The sequence below is a fragment of the Lissotriton helveticus genome, chromosome 6 (assembly GCF_964261635.1).
Source record: "Lissotriton helveticus chromosome 6, aLisHel1.1, whole genome shotgun sequence".
Classification (NCBI taxonomy): domain Eukaryota; kingdom Metazoa; phylum Chordata; class Amphibia; order Caudata; family Salamandridae; genus Lissotriton; species Lissotriton helveticus.
The window spans coordinates 2,119,228,471-2,119,244,908 of NC_136067.1; the positions used below are offsets into that span (position 1 = coordinate 2,119,228,471).

Consider the following 16,438-nt stretch of genomic DNA (forward strand, 5'->3'; position numbering starts at 1 on the left):
CACATTGACTGAAACACGACCTCTGGTCCACACGTTCATGCATGGTCATAAACACGACCTCTAGTCCACAAGTGTGCACGTTGACTGAAACACGACCTCTGGTCCACATGTAAACGCATGGTCCTAAACACGACCTCTGGTCCACACGTGCACGCATGGTCATAAACACGACCTGTGGTCTACGCATGCACGCACTGTCATAAGCACAACAGCTGATCCACACATGCACGTATGGTCATAAACATGACCTCTGGCCCACACGTGCTTTCACTGTCATAAACATGACTGCTGGTCCACACGTGTGCACATTGACGGAAACACGACCTCTGGTCCACACGTGCACGCATGGTCATAAACACAACTTGTGGTCCACACATGCCCGCACTGTCATAAACATGATCTGTGGTCCACACGTGCACGCACTGTGAAACATAAGATCATTTGTGTCCATCTATAATGTTTTTGTGTAAAATGCGAACTCTTATCTGCATCTGCACACACCGCTTGACCTATGAATGTATGAAGTGGGACATCAATGAAAAGTGAGTGTTATAAGTGTGGTGGTGAGCTGCTGTTAACATTATTATAAATTCAAAATGCAGCGACGCAAGCAAAAACCCACATGGTGTGTGTCATGTGGGGAAAATGTGACAAGCTGAAAATCACAGACAAGTAAGTATGCAAAATACGGTCGAATATATCCTGTGGAATAAAAGGGAGAACACATGGAACAAAACAAATGATCAATTGTTTACATTGCTAAGGTATAGGTGGTATGTGGCATGCAGTGCCTCTACACACTTAAGGTTTAAATGTCATTGTATTTTTCTAGCTGCTCAAACGTACCCGACATATTTGACTGTCTAAAAAACTAACTTTTCATTGATGTCCCACTTGGGTGTTCTTGAAATCTTCAAACTCACACCCTGTCCATCTCCCTCCACCCTTTCTAGTTCTCCACGTCTCCATGATAGGCCTTGAGCCAATCATCCCCACCCTTCACATCCCCTACACTGGCCACCCAACCTACTCCCCCGTCACAAAATGACCCTTACTCACCACCACCCTCTAATAGTATTGTGTCATATTCTACTTTATCTCCCCAGCCCTGAAGAGTCACGGGTTTACCCCGGTATTGACGAAACACGTGTCGGCTGGTTTTCTTGTGAAACAAATACTCACACCAGAAGAATAAACACCTAATAGGTTAAAAACATTGGAGTTGGATCCTATCTTTTTATTGAATGATAACAAGACTCAATCTATAAACTGATTCAGGTTGTGTGCGCTTATTTATTTATTTATTTATTTGTTTAAACTTATAAGGCGCACAGCTACCCGCAGTGGGTTTCCCGGCGCCAAGGGATAGACTGGAGAAGAAAAACTACAAGACTGCAGAGAGAGCGAGACAAACTAAAAATACTGTTCTGAATGATTATTGCTGGAAAAGCCAAGTTTTTAAACCTTTGCGAAACCTGACAAGATCATTTTCCAGCTTCAGCCCTACAGGCATAGCATTCCAAGCTTTGGTAGCCAGGTGAGAAAATGAGCAACCGCCCATCTTCACTTGACATTGCTTTTAGCCATGCAACTTACTCTCAGCCTCAGGTTAATAATAACGGGTGGCGCCTTAGCTAATTGTTTTTTATTAAATTGCTCAATGTGTCTTTTTACACTCGGCAGCCGAATTGTAACGCCTAGCTATGTGTGTGTGCCCTTCCATTTCTGGTGCTTTCTGGCAATCTGAACATCTTCTTAGAGTTTCTTGTTAATCAAATGGGTGTAATTTCTAATATTTATATGTTTCCCTCATCTTCATTGCTTGATTTTGTCCGGATGACAGTGTCACTCATAGTTGTTGAAATGTCACTACTGACATTAAAAAAACGTCACACATAGCAATCTGAAACCTTGGCAGCTCTGCTGTGCACAGGACCCGTGCTCCACCCTTGTACCTTCTGAATGGCAGGTGCTTCAAGGGTGGCAGGTGTCTGTTGAATAAAACCTAAAGCGCCTGGCACAGAGCACTGGCCCTGAATGAAGGTGCAGGAAAGAGTGTGGGTTCACAGATGAATGATCCTGTGGCCTGGCCCCACTCCTTCTCCAGGATTCTCTCCACACCCCTTTCTTCTCGCACCCCAACATTTAGAGCAGAGAGTGCTCCTCTGTCTTGCATCATGAAGGGTCTGGACTTGTCTCACAATGAGATGCGACAGAGAATGAGTGCTTAATTTGCATGTATTTATAGGTAAAGTGCTGTTATATACTGCTGCAATCTACAGACTCTTATCGCACAGGAATGGACACTTCATAAATGTCTGTGGCCTACCACACTCCCTAACACACACACATACACACACACACACACACTCATATTGTGTTACTCCATGGACACTGGCTTCTCTGCTCTTTAAAAGAAGAGTAAAGGATGTTTATCCACTGCTCCCCCAGTGGTGCCCCTGATAGCCTGGTACATAAGCTAGACCAGGCCAGAGATGCCAGAACCCACACCAGGGCTACCAGATGCACCACGAGAGCAGCACCACCCACAGCAAGAGAGGAGACACAGGGCTGCTCAGGGACCCAGAGTGGACAGTGTACTGGAAACAATGGACTGGTCCACCAGGGGAGCTTTGACTGCCATAGAGCTGCTAATCACAAGGCCCTCTGATGAATGCACTGCAGTGTCAGGACAGAGGGTTCAGTGGTACCTGTGGGCTCTGTCCCACTTCATTAAAGGGCCCCTGCTCCAGGTCTGGTGTCAGCTGCTGCAGCCTCCAGGTGCGGCTCCTGCCGGGGCTTCCTGCTCGGTGACTCACGGTCAGGTGCAGGCACTCCCTCCCTCCCTTACTTCCTCCTTCCTGCCTCCCTCCCTGTTTCATTTACTCGTTACTGCTGGGTCACGCATGCAGCCCTGCAGTGTCACGCATCTCGCGGTAGGTGAACGTTTTGGGTGAAATGCCCGCCTCACTGCCCGTGGGGGGGGGGGGTCTGTGGCACTGACAGCTGATTCCAGCCACAAGCAGCCTCTGAAGCTTCTTTCCTCCCAGTCCTGTGGCTGGCATGGAGTTTTGTAACTGATCCGCCTCGTTATGTGAGCCTTCAGATCTCTTTCCGCAGCGTGCCCTATCGTGTTAACCCATCCAGCCTTCGTGTCTTTCTGACCCTATCTATGTTAATCCCATCTGCTTTGTTGTGTGGGTGGACCCTATTAGGCCTCTTTTGAACGACGGTGGGGCTTGCACGGCAGCCGAGTTGAGTCTATCAAGATGGCGACGAGTCTATAATGATGGCGACGAGTCTCACATGATGGCGACGAGGCTGCGGAGGAGGCGCCGGACGGGTTTTGGCCCCGTGCTTCCTCTGTTCCTTGGGCGCCGCGGGACCCACCCCAGGCTGCCCCCGCCAGTCCTGGGCTGAGCTCGCGCCCTCCTCGGACGGATAGAGTGGGCAGTGGTCCTTCTTCAGAGCCATCCGCAGCAGGCTTTCATCTCGCTGAGCTGCCCTCAGCGGCGCTCCACGTGGGATGACAATGTGCGGGTCATAAACACGTAAATTGCATTTCTATCATTCCTAGAGTGTGCCACCGGCCTGTGTTTTGGCACCCATTGCACATTTGGTATTGCATCCAGACACACAATTGACACAATAAAACTAGCCAAGACTATTTCCTTTGCCAATGGCTGTTAACTGTTAAAGATGAGGAAGAGCAATGTTTGTTGAACATGATTGAAATGGTGAGACTGAATAAACCTGGCTGCGGCCTTCGAGGGGGTTAGTCTTCACTGTGGACCAATCACGCCCACTCGTTCTTCCCTCCGAATCTCAGGCATCTGCATAGCTGAGCTTAATCTCTCTCCTGCTCAGCACCCCCTCTCACATTCCTCAACATGTGTTCACATCTCCTTTATTTCACCACACCAAAGCACGGTTTCCACTTACCTTGTAAAGCACGGCATGTTCTTTCAACTTCGCCTCCTCAATATTTTGACAACTATGGGGTGTCACTCTGCTCCTCCCTCCCTCTCTGGGGGTGTCACTCTTCCCCTCTCTCCCTCCTTGGGGGTGTCACTCTGCCCCTCCCTCCCTGGGGGTGTCACTCTGCCCCTCTCTCCCTCTCTGCGGGTGTCACTCTGTCCCTTCCTTCCGCTCTCCCTCTCTGGGGGTGTCACTCTGCCCCTCTCTCCCTCTCTGGGGGTGTCACTCTGTCCCTCTCTTGCTCCCTGGGGCTGTCACGCTGCCCCTCCCTCCCTCACTCTCTGGGAGTGTCACTCTGCCCCTCTCTCCCTCTCTGCGGGTGTCATTCTTCCCCTCTCTCCCTCCTTGGGGGTGTCACTCTGCCCCTCCCTCCCTAGGGGTGTCACTCTGCCCCTCTCTCCCTCTCTGGTGGTGTCACTCTGTCCCTTCCTTCCGCTCTCCCTCTCTGGGGCTGTCACTCTGCCCCTCTCTGGGGGTGTCACTCTGTCCCTCTCTTGCTCCCTGGGGCTGTCACGCTGCCCCTCCCTCCCTCACTCTCTGGGAGTATCACTCTGCCCCTCTCTCCCTCCCTGGGGGTGTCACTCTGCCCCTCTCTTCCTCCCTGGGGTGTCACTCTGCCCCTCTCTCCCTCCCTGGTGGTGTCACTCTGCCCCTCTCTCCCTCCCTGGGGTGCCACTCTGCCCCTCCCTCCGTGGGGGTGTCACTCTGCCCCTCCCTCCCTCCCTGGGGGTTTTACTCTGCCCTTCTCTCCCTCTCTCTCTCTCTGGGAGTGTCACTCTGCCCTCTCTCTCCCTAGGAGTGTCACTCTGCGCCTCTCTCCCTCCCTGGGGGTGTCACTCTGCCCCTCTCTCCCTCCCTGGGGGTGTCTCTCTACCCCTCTCTTCCTCCCTAGGGGTGTCACTCTGCCCCTTCCTCCCTCCCTTGGGGGTGTCACTCTGCCCCTTCCTCCCTCACTGGGGGTGTCACTCTGCCCCTCCCTCCCTCACTGGGGGTGTCATTCTGCCCTTCTTTCCCTCCCTGGGGGTGTCATTCTGCCTCTCCCTCCCTCCCTGGGGGTCTCACTCTGCCCCTCCCTCCCTCCCTGAGGGTGTCACTCTGCCCCTCTCTTCCTCCCTGGGGGTGTCACTCTGCCCATTCCTCCCTCCCTGCGGGTGTCACTCTGACCCTCTCTCCCTCCCTGGGTGTGTCACTGCCCCTGTCTCCCTCCCTGGGGGTGTCACTCTGTCCCTCTCTCCCTCCCTGGGGGTGTCACTCTGTCCCTCTCTCTCCCTGGGGGTGTCACTCTGTCCCTCTCTCTCCCTGGGGGTATCACTCTGCCCCTCTCTTCCTCCCTGGGGGTGTCACTCTGCCCCTCTGTCCCTCCCTGGGGATGTCACTCTGCCCCTCTCTCACTCCCTGGGGTTGTCATTCTACCCCTCTCTCACTACCTGGGGTTGTCAGTCTGCCCCTCTCTCTCTCCCTGTGGTTGTCTCTCTGCCCCTCCCTCCCTCCCCGGGGGTGTCACTCTGCCCCTTCCTCCCTCCCTGGGGGTGTCACTCTGCCCCGCTCTCCCTCCCTGGGTGTGTCAATCTGCCCCTCTCTCCCTCCCTGGGGCTGTCTCTCTGCCTCTCCCTCCCTCCCTGGGGGTCTCACTCTGCCCCTCCCTCCTTTCCTGGGGGTGTCACTCTGCCCCTCTCTTCCTCCCTGGGGGTGTCACTCTGCCCCTTCCTCCCTCACTGGGGTGTCACTCTGCCCCTCTCTCCCTTCCTGAGGTTTCACTCTGCCCCTCTCTTCCTCCCTGATGGTCTCACTCTGCCCCCCTCCTTCCCTGGGGGTGTTACTATGCCCCTCTCATCCTCCCTGGGGGTGTCACTCTGCACCTCTCTCCCTCCCTGGGTGTGTCACTCTGCTCCTCTCTCCCTCCCTGGGGGTGTCACTCTGTCCCTCTCTCCCTCCATGGGGGTGTCACTCTGCCTCTCCCTCCCTCCCTGGGGTGTCACTCTGCCCCTCTCTTCCTCCCTGGGGGTGTTACTCTGCCCCGTTCCTCCCTCCCTAGGGGTGTCACTCTGCCCCTTCCTCCCTCCCTGGGCGCGTCACTCTGCCCCTCTCTCCCTCCCTGGAGGTGTCACTCTGCCTCTCTCTTTCTCCCTGGGGGTTTCACTCTGCCCCTCTCTCCCTCCCTGGGGGTGTCACTCTGCCCCTCTCTCCCTCCCTGGGGTGTCACTCTGCCCCTCTCTCTCTCCCTGGGGTTGTTACTCTGCCCATCTCCTCCTCCCTGGGGGTGTCTCTCTGCCCCTTCCTCCCTCCCTGGGGGTGTCACTCTGCCCCTCTCTCCCTCCCTGGGGGTGTCACTCTGCCCCTCTTTCTCTCCCTGGGGGTGTTACTCTGCCCCTCTCTTCCTCCCAGGGGGTGTCACTCTGCCCCTCTCTCCATCCCTGGGGGTGTCAATCTGCCTCTCCCTCCCTCCCTGGCGGTGTCACTTTGCCCCTTCCTACCTCCCTGGGGGTGTCACTCTGCCCCTCTCTCCTTCCCTGGGGGTGTCACTCTGCCCCTCTCTCTCTTTCCCTGGGGGTGTTACTCTGCCCCTCTCTTCCTCCCTGGGGGTGTCACTCTGCCCCTTCCTCCCTCCCTGGGGGTGTCACTCTGTGCCTCTCTCCCTCCCTGGGGGTGTCACTCTGCCCCTCTCTCCCTCCCTGGGGTGTCACTCTGCCCCTCTCTCCCTCCCTGTGGGTGTTACTCTGCCCCTTCCTCCCTCCCTGGGGGTGTCACTCTGCCCCTCCCTCCTTCCCTGGGGGTGTCACTCTGCCCCTCTCTCCCTCCCTGGGGGTGTCACTCTGCCCCTTCCTCCCTCCCTGGGGGTGTCACTCGGCCCCTCTCTCCCTCCCTGGGTGTATCACTCTGCCCCTCCCTCCCTCCTTGGGGGTGTCACTCTGCCCCTTCCTCCCTCCCTGGGGGTGTCACTCTAACCTTCTCTCCCTCCCTGGGGGTGTCACTCTGCCCCTCTCTCCCTCCCTGGGGGTGTCACTCTGCCCCTCTCTCTCTCCCTGGGGATGTCACTCAGTCCCTCCTGGGTGTGTCACTCTACCCCTCTCTACCTCCCTGGGGTGTCACTCTGCCCCTCTCTCCCTCCCTGGGGGTGTTACTCTGCCCCTCTCTCCCTCCCTGGGGGTGTCACTCTACCCCTCTCTTCCTCCCTGGGAGTGTCACTCTGCCCCTCCCTCCCTCCCTGGGGGTGTCACTCTGCTCCCCTCTTCCTCCCTGGGTGTGTCACTCTGCCCCTCTCTTCCTCTCTGGGAGTGTCACTCTGCTCCTCCCTCCCTCCCTAGGGTTGTCGCTCTGCCCCTCTCCTTCCCTGGGAGTGTCACTCTGCCCCTCTCTTCCTCCCTGGGGGTTTCACTCTGGCCCTCTCTCCCTCTCTATCTGGGAGTGTCACTCTGCCCCTCTCTCCCTCCCTGGGGGTGTCACTCTGCCCCTCTCTTCCTCCCTGGGGGTGTCACTCTGCCCCTCTGTCCCTCCCTGGGGATGTCACTCTGCCCCTCTCTCACTCCCTGGGGTTGTCATTCTGCCCCTCTCTCGCTACCTGGGGTTGTCAGTCTGCCCCTCTCTCTCTCCCTGTGGTTGTCTCCCTGCCCCTCCCTCCCTCCCCGGGGGTGTCACTCTGCCCCTTCCTCTCTCCCTGGGGGTGTCACTCTGCCCCGCTCTCCCTCCCTGGGTGTGTCACTCTGCCCCTCTTTACCTCCCTGGGGGTGTCACTCTGCCCCTCTCTCCTTCTCTGGGGGTGTCACTATGTACCTCTCTCCCTCCCTGGGGGTGTCACTCTGCCCCTCTCTTCTTCCCTGGGAGTGTCACTCTGCCCCTCCCTCCCTCCCTGGGGGTTTTACTCTGCCCTTCTCTCCCTCTCTCTCTCTCTCTGGGAGTGTCACTCTGCCCTCTCTCCCCCTAGGAGTGTCACTCTGCTCCTCTCTCCCTCCCTGGGGGTGTCTCTCTGCCCCTCTCTTCCTCCCTGGGGGTGTCACTCTGCCCCTTCCTCCCTCCCTTGGGGGTGTCACTCTGCCCCTTCCTCCCTCACTGGGGGTGTCACTCTGCCCCTTCCTCCCTGGGTGTGTCATTCTGCCCTTCTCTCCCTCCCTGGGGGTGTTATTCTGCCTCTCCCTCCCTCCCTGGGGGTCTCACTCTGCCCCTCCCTCCCTCCCTGAGGGTGTCACTCTGCCCCTCTCTTCCTCCCTGAGGGTGTCACTCTGCCCATTCCTCCCTCCCTGGGGGTGTCACTCTGACCCTCTCTCCCTCCCTGGGTGTGTCACTGCCCCTGTCTCCCTCCCTGGGGGTGTCACTCTGCCCGTCTCTCCCTCCCTGGGGTGTCACTCTGCCTCTCCCTCCATCCCTCCCTGGGGGTGTCACTTTGTCCCTCTCTCCCTCCCTGGGAGTGTCACTCTGCCCCTCTCTCCCTCCCTGGGGGTGTCACTCTGTCCCTCTCTCTCCCTGGGGGTGTCACTCTGCCCCTCTCTTCCTCCCTGGGGGTGTCACTCTGCCCCTCTGTCCCTCCCTGGGGATGTCACTCTGCCCCTCTCTCACTCCCTGGGGTTGTCATTCTGCCCCTCTCTCACTACCTGGGGTTGTCAGTCTGCCCCGCTCTCTCTCCCTGTGGTTGTCTCTCTGCCCCTCCCTCCTTCCCCGGGGCTGTCACTCTGCCCCTTCCTCCCTCCCTGGGGGTGTCACTCTGCCCCGCTCTCCCTCCCTGGGTGTGTCAATCTGCCCCTCTATCCCTCCCTGGGGCTGTCTCTCTTCCTCTCCCTCCCTCCCTGGGGGTCTCACTCTGCCCCTCCCTCCCTCCCTGGGGGTGTCACTCTGCCCCTCTCTTCCTCCCTGGGGGTGTCACTCTGCCCCTTCCTCCCTCCCTGGGGTGTCACTCTGCCCCTCTCTCCCTTCCTGAGGGTTCACTCTGCCCCTCTCTTCCTCCCTGATGGTCTCACTCTGCCCCCCTCCTTCCCTGGGGGTGTTACTATGCCCCTCTCATCCTCCCTGGGGGTGTCACTCTGCACCTCTCTCCCTCCCTGGGTGTGTCACTCTGCTCCTCTCTCCCTCCCTGGGGGTGTCACTCTGTCCCTCTCTCCCTCCCTGGGGGTGTCACTCTGCCTCTCCCTCCCTCCCTGGGGTGTCACTCTGCCCCTCTCTTCCTCCCAGGGGGTGTTACTCTGCCCCTTCCTCCCTCCCTGGGGGTGTCACTCTGCCCCTACCTCTCTCCCTGGGCGCGTCACTCTGCCCCTCTCTCCCTCCCTGGAGGTGTCACTCTGCCTCTCTCTTTCTCCCTGGGGGTTTCACTCTGCCCCTCTCTCCCTCCCTGGGGGTGTCACTCCGCCCCTCTCTCCCTCCCTGGGGTGTCACTCTGCCCCTCTCTCTCTCCCTGGGGTTGCTACTCTGCCCATCTCCTCCTCCCTGGGGGTGTCTCTCTGCCCCTTCCTCCCTCCCTGGGGGTGTCACTCTGCCCCTCTCTCCCTCCCTGGGGGTGTCATTCTGCCCCTCTTTCTCTCCCTGGGGGTGTTACTCTGCCCCTCTCTTCCTCCCAGGGGGTGTCACTCTGCCCCTCTCTCCCTCCCTGGGGGTGTCAATCTGCCTCTCCCTCCCTCCCTTGCGGTGTCACTCTGCCCCTTCCTCCCTCACTGGGGGTGTCACTCTGCCCCTTCCTCCCTGGGTGTGTCATTCTGCCCTTCTCTCCCTCCCTGGGGGTGTTATTCTGCCTCTCCCTCCCTCCCTGGGGGTCTCACTCTGCCCCTCCCTCCCTCCCTGAGGGTGTCACTCTGCCCCTCTCTTCCTCCCTGGGGGTGTCACTCTGCCCATTCCTCCCTCCCTGGGGGTGTCACTCTGACCCTCTCTCCCTCCCTGGGTGTGTCACTGCCCCTGTCTCCCTCCCTGGGGGTGTCACTCTGCCCGTCTCTCCCTCCCTGGAGTGTCACTCTGCCTCTCCCTCCATCCCTCCCTGGGGGTGTCACTCTGTCCCTCTCTCCCTCCCTGGGAGTGTCACTCTGCCCCTCTCTCCCTCCCTGGGGGTGTCACTCTGTCCCTCTCTCTCCCTGGGGGTGTCACTCTGCCCCTCTCTTCCTCCCCGGGGGTGTCACTCTGCCCCTCTGTCCCTCCCTTGGGATGTCACTCTGCCCCTCTCTCACTCCCTGGGGTTGTCATTCTGCCCCTCTCTCACTACCTGGGGTTGTCAGTCTGCCCCGCTCTCTCTCCCTGTGGTTGTCTCTCTGCCCCTCCCTCCTTCCCCGGGGCTGTCACTCTGCCCCTTCCTCACTCCCTGGGGGTGTCACTCTGAACCCGCTCTCCCTCCCTGGGTGTGTCAATCTGCCCCTCTCTCCCTCCCTGGGGCTGTCTCTCTGCCTCTCCCTCCCTCCCTGGGGGTCTCACTCTGCCCCTCCCTCCCTCCCTGGGGGTGTCACTCTGCCCCTCTCTTCCTCCCTGGGGGTGTCACTCTGCCCCTTCCTCCCTCCCTGGGGTGTCACTCTGCCCCTCTCTCCCTTCCTGAGGGTTCACTCTGCCCCTCTCTTCCTCCCTGATGGTCTCACTCTGCCCCCCCTCCTTCCCTGGGGGTGTTACTATGCCCCTCTCATCCTCCCTGGGGGTGTCACTCTGCACCTCTCTCCCTCCCTGGGTGTGTCACTCTGCTCCTCTCTCCCTCCCTGGGGGTGTCACTCTGTCCCTCTCTCCCTCCCTGGGGGTGTCACTCTGCCTCTCCCTCCCTCCCTGGGGTGTCACTCTGCCCCTCTCTTCCTCCCAGGGGGTGTTACTCTGCCCCTTCCTCCCTCCCTGGGGGTGTCACTCTGCCCCTACCTCTCTCCCTGGGCGCGTCACTCTGCCCCTCTCTCCCTCCCTGGAGGTGTCACTCTGCCTCTCTCTTTCTCCCTGGGGGTTTCACTCTGCCCCTCTCTCCCTCCCTGGGGGTGTCACTCCGCCCCTCTCTCCCTCCCTGGGGTGTCACTCCGCCCCTCTCTCTCTCCCTGGGGTTGCTACTCTGCCCATCTCCTCCTCCCTGGGGGTGTCTCTCTGCCCCTTCCTCCCTCCCTGGGGGTGTCACTCTGCCCCTCTCTCCCTCCCTGGGGGTGTCACTCTGCCCCTCTTTCTCTCCCTGGGGGTGTTACTCTGCCCCTCTCTTCCTCCCAGGGGGTGTCACTCTGCCCCTCTCTCCCTCCCTGGGGGTGTCAATCTGCCTCTCCCTCCCTCCCTTGCGGTGTCACTCTGCCCCTTCCTCCCTCACTGGGGGTGTCACTCTGCCCCTTCCTCCCTGGGTGTGTCATTCTGCCCTTCTCTCCCTCCCTGGGGGTGTTATTCTGCCTCTCCCTCCCTCCCTGGGGGTCTCACTCTGCCCCTCCCTCCCTCCCTGAGGGTGTCACTCTGCCCCTCTCTTCCTCCCTGGGTGTGTCACTCTGCCCATTCCTCCCTCCCTGGGGGTGTCACTCTGACCCTCTCTCCCTCCCTGGGTGTGTCACTGCCCCTGTCTCCCTCCCTGGGGGTGTCACTCTGCCCGTCTCTCCCTCCCTGGAGTGTCACTCTGCCTCTCCCTCCATCCCTCCCTGGGGGTGTCACTCTGTCCCTCTCTCCCTCCCTGGGAGTGTCACTCTGCCCCTCTCTCCCTCCCTGGGGGTGTCACTCTGTCCCTCTCTCTCCCTGGGGGTGTCACTCTGCCCCTCTCTTCCTCCCCGGGGGTGTCACTCTGCCCCTCTGTCCCTCCCTGGGGATGTCACTCTGCCCCTCTCTCACTCCCTGGGGTTGTCATTCTGCCCCTCTCTCACTACCTGGGGTTGTCAGTCTGCCCCGCTCTCTCTCCCTGTGGTTGTCTCTCTGCCCCTCCCTCCTTCCCCGGGGCTGTCACTCTGCCCCTTCCTCACTCCCTGGGGGTGTCACTCTGCCCCGCTCTCCCTCCCTGGGTGTGTCAATCTGCCCCTCTCTCCCTCCCTGGGGCTGTCTCTCTGCCTCTCCCTCCCTCCCTGGGGGTCTCACTCTGCCCCTCCCTGGGGGTGTCACTCTGCCCCTCTCTTCCTCCCTGGGGGTGTCACTCTGCCCCTTCCTCCCTCCCTGGGGTGTCACTCTGCCCCTCTCTCCCTTCCTGAGGGTTCACTCTGCCCCTCTCTTCCTCCCTGATGGTCTCACTCTGCCCCCCCTCCTTCCCTGGGGGTGTTACTATGCCCCTCTCATCCTCCCTGGGGGTGTCACTCTGCACCTCTCTCCCTCCCTGGGTGTGTCACTCTGCTCCTCTCTCCCTCCCTGGGGGTGTCACTCTGTCCCTCTCTCCCTCCCTGGGGGTGTCACTCTGCCTCTCCCTCCCTCCCTGGGGTGTCACTCTGCCCCTCTCTTCCTCCCAGGGGGTGTTACTCTGCCCCTTCCTCCCTCCCTGGGGGTGTCACTCTGCCCCTACCTCTCTCCCTGGGCGCGTCACTCTGCCCCTCTCTCCCTCCCTGGAGGTGTCACTCTGCCTCTCTCTTTCTCCCTGGGGGTTTCACTCTGCCCCTCTCTCCCTCCCTGGGGGTGTCACTCCGCCCCTCTCTCCCTCCCTGGGGTGTCACTCCGCCCCTCTCTCTCTCCCTGGGGTTGCTACTCTGCCCATCTCCTCCTCCCTGGGGGTGTCTCTCTGCCCCTTCCTCCCTCCCTGGGGGTGTCACTCTGCCCCTCTCTCCCTCCCTGGGGGTGTCACTCTGCCCCTCTTTCTCTCCCTGGGGGTGTTACTCTGCCCCTCTCTTCCTCCCAGGGGGTGTCACTCTGCCCCTCTCTCCCTCCCTGGGGGTGTCAATCTGCCTCTCCCTCCCTCCCTTGCGGTGTCACTTTGCCCCTTCCTACCTCCCTGGGGGTGTCACTCTGCCCCTCTCTCCTTCCCTGGGGGTGTCACTCTGCCCCTCTCTCTCTCTCTCTCCCTGGGGGTGTTACTCTGCCCCTCTTTTCCTCCCTGGGGGTGTCACTCTGCCCCTTCCTCCCTCCCTGGTGGTGTCACTCTGCGCCTCTCTCCCTCCCTGGGGGTGTCACTCTGCCCCTCTCTCCCTCCCTGGGGTGTCACTCTGCCCCTCTCTCCCTCCCTGGGGGTGTCACTCTGCCCCTTCCTCCCTCCCTGGGGGTGTCACACTGCCCCTCCCTCCTTCCCTGGTGGTGTCACTCTGCCCCTCTCTCCCTCCCTGGGGGTGTCACTCTGCCCCTTCCTCCCTCCCTGGGGGTGTCACTCTGCCCCTCTCTCCCTCCCTGGGTGTATCACTCTGCCCCTCCCTCCCTCCTTGGGGGTGTCACTCTGCCCCTTCCTCCCTCCCTGGGGGTGTCACTCTAACCTTCTCTCCCTCCCTGGGGGTGTCACTCTGCCCCTCTCTCCCTCCCTGGGGGTGTCACTCTGCCCCTCTCTCCCTCCCTGGGGATGTCACTCAGTCCCTCCTGGGTGTGTCACTCTGCCCCTCTCTCCCTCACTGGGGTGTCACTCTGCCCCTCTCTCCCTCCCTGGGGGTGTCACTCTGCCCCTCTCTCCCTCCCTGGGGGTGTCACTTTGCCCCTTCCTCCCTCCCTGGGGGTGTCACTCCACCCCCTCTCCCTCCCTGGGTGTGTCACTCTGCCCATCCCTCCCTCCCTCCCTGGGGTTGTCACTCTGCCCCTCTCTCCCTCCCTGGGGGTGTCACTCTGCCCCTTCCTCCCTCCCTGGGGGTGTCACTCTGCCCCTCTCTCCCTCCCTGGGTGTATCACTCTGCCCCTCCCTCCCTCCTTGGGGGTGTCACTCTGCCCCTTCCTCCCTCCCTGGGGGTGTCACTCTAACCTTCTCTCCCTCCCTGGGGGTGTCACTCTGCCCCTCTCTCCCTCCCTGGGGGTGTCACTCTGCCCCTCTCTCCCTCCCTGGGGATGTCACTCAGTCCCTCCTGGGTGTGTCACTCTGCCCCTCTCTCCCTCCCTGGGGTGTCACTCTGCCCCTCTCTCCCTCCCTGGGGGTGTCACTCTGCCCCTCTCTCCCTCCCTGGGGGTGTCACTTTGCCCCTTCCTCCCTCCCTCCCTGGGGTTGTCACTCTGCCCCTTCCTCCCTCCTTGGGGGTGTCACTCTGCCCCTCTCTCCCTCCCGGGGGGTGTCACTCTGCCCCTCCCTGGGGGTGTCACTCTGTCCCTCCTGGGGGTGTCACTCTGCCCTTCTTTCCCTCCCTGGGGGTGTCACTTTGCCCCTCTCTCCCTCCCTGGGGGTGTCACTCTGCCCCTCTCTCTCTGTGGGGGTGTCACTCTGCCCCTCTTTCCCTCCCTGGGGGTGTCACTCTGCCCCTCCCTCCCACCCTGGGGGTGTCACTCTGTCCCTCCTGGGTGTATCACTCTGCCCCTCCCTCCCTCCTTGGGGGTGTCACTCTGCCCCTTCCTCCCTCCCTGGGGGTGTCACTCTAACCTTCTCTCCCTCCCTGAGGGTGTCACTCTGCCCCTCTCTCCCTCCCTGGGGGTGTCACTCTGCCCCTCTCTCCCTCCCTGGGGATGTCACTCAGTCCCTCCTTGGTGTGTCACTCTGCCCCTCTCTCCCTCCCTGGGGTGTCACTCTGCCCCTCTCTCCCTCCCTGGGGGTGTCACTCTGCCCCTCTCTCCCTCCCTGGGGGTGTCACTTTGCCCCTTCCTCCCTCCCTGGGGGTGTCACTCCACCCCCTCTCCCTCCCGGGGGTGTCACTCTGCCCCTCCCTACCTCCCTGGGGGTGTCACTCTGTCCCTCCTGGGGGTGTCACTCTGCCCTTCTTTCCCTCCCTGGGGGTGTCACTTTGCCCCTCTCTCCCTCCCTGGGGGTGTCACTCTGCTCCTCCCTCCCTCCCTGGGGGTGTCACTCTGCCCCTCTCTCCCTCCCTGGGGTGTCACTCTGCCCCTCTCTCTCTCCCTGGGGTTGTTACTCTGCCCATCTCCTCCTCCCTGGGGGTGTCTCTCTGCCCCTTCCTCCCTCCCTGGGGGTGTCACTCTGCCCCTCTCTCCCTCCCTGGGGGTGTCACTCTGCCCCTCTTTCTCTCCCTGGGGGTGTTACTTGCCCCTCTCTTCCTCCCAGGGGGTGTCACTCTGCCCCTCTCTCCATCCCTGGGGGTGTCACTCTGCCCCTCTCTCCCTCCCTGGGGTGTCACTTTGTCCCTCTCTCCCTTCTGTGGGTGTCACTCTGCCCCTTTCTCCCTCCCTGGGGGTGTCACTCTGCCCCTCTCTCCCTCCCTGGGGTGTCACTCTGCCCCTTCCTTCCTCCCTGGGGATGTCACTCTGCCCCTTCCTTTCTCCCTGGGGGTGTCACTCTGCCCCTCTCTCCCTCCCTGGGGTGTCACTTTGTCCCTCTCTCCCTTCTGGGGGTGTCACTCTGCCCCTCTCTCCCTCCCTGGGAGTGTCACTCTGCCCCTCTCTCCCTCCCTGGGGGTGTCACTCTGCCCCTCTCTCTCTGTGGGGGTGTCACTTTGCCCCTCTCTCCCTCCCTCGGGGTGTCACTCTGCCCCTCCCTCCCTCCCTGGGGGTGTAACTCTGTCCCTCCTGGGGATGTCACTCTGTCCCTCTCTCCCTCCCTGGGGGTGTCACTCTGCCCCTCTCTCTCTGTGGGGGTGTCACTCTGCCCCTCTCTCTCTGAGGGGGTGTCACTCTGCCCCTCTCTCCCTCCCTGGGGATGTCACTCTGCCTCTTCCTTTCTCCCTGGGGGTGTCACTGCCCCTCCCTCCCTCCCTGGGGGCGTCACTCTGCCCCTTCCTCCCTCCCTGGGGTGTCACTCTGCCCCTCCCTCCTTCCCTGGAGGTGTTCCTCCCTCCCTCACTGGGGTTGTCCCTCCCTCTCTTTCCTCCCTGGGGGTGTCACTCTGCCCCTCCCTGGGGGGTGTTACCGTCTCTGGAGCCGGCAGGAGGCGGTGAGAGCAGAGGAGGCGGACTCTGCCCCCGGCCCGGGCACAGCCTGGCACCGACTGATGCGGAAGAGACACCGAGGGCGGGGGGTGGGGGAAGAGACACCCTCGGGACAGTCGGGACAGACACACTGAGGCACATCCAGTAATAGAGACAGTCTCAGGGACAGCTAGAGACAGGCACGCTGAGGGCAGCCAGGAAGAGACACACTGAGGGCAGCCAGGGAGAGACACACTGAGGGCAGCCAGGGAGAGACACACTGAGGGAAGGCAGGAAGAGACACACCGAGGGCAGCCAGGGAGAGACACACTGAGGGCAGCCAGGGAGAGACACACTGAGGGCAGCCAGGGAGAGACACACCGAGGGCAGCCAGGGAGAGACACACTGAGGGAAGGCAGGAAGAGACACGCTGAGGCACAGCCAGGAAGAGACACACCGAGGGCAGCCAGGGAGAGACACACTGAGGGAAGGCAGGAAGAGACACGCTGAGGGCAGCCAGGAAGAGACACACCGAGGGCAGCCAGGGAGAGACACACTGAGGGCAGCCAGGGAGAGACACACTGAGGGCAGCCAGAAAGAGACACACCGAGGCACAGACAGGAAGAGACACACCGAGGGCAGCCAGGGAGAGACACACTGAGGGCAGC

At 61.1% G+C, this 16,438-nt stretch overlaps 1 protein-coding gene across 3 annotated transcripts in view; it reads right to left on the reverse strand.

The window, feature by feature from the left end:
- Positions 1-16,438, reverse strand: part of LOC144764091 (NACHT, LRR and PYD domains-containing protein 3-like) — a 337,958-nt gene that overhangs the window by 318,563 nt on the left and 2,957 nt on the right. The window contains exon 1 of one of the 3 annotated variants that reach the window (XM_078650249.1): positions 2,712-2,815. The exons of the other annotated variants lie outside the window; for them this stretch is intronic. The gene's annotated coding sequence lies outside the window, so the exon portion shown is untranslated. Of the gene's footprint in view, positions 1-2,711; positions 2,816-16,438 lie in introns of those variants that run through there. 3 annotated transcript variants of the gene reach the window in all.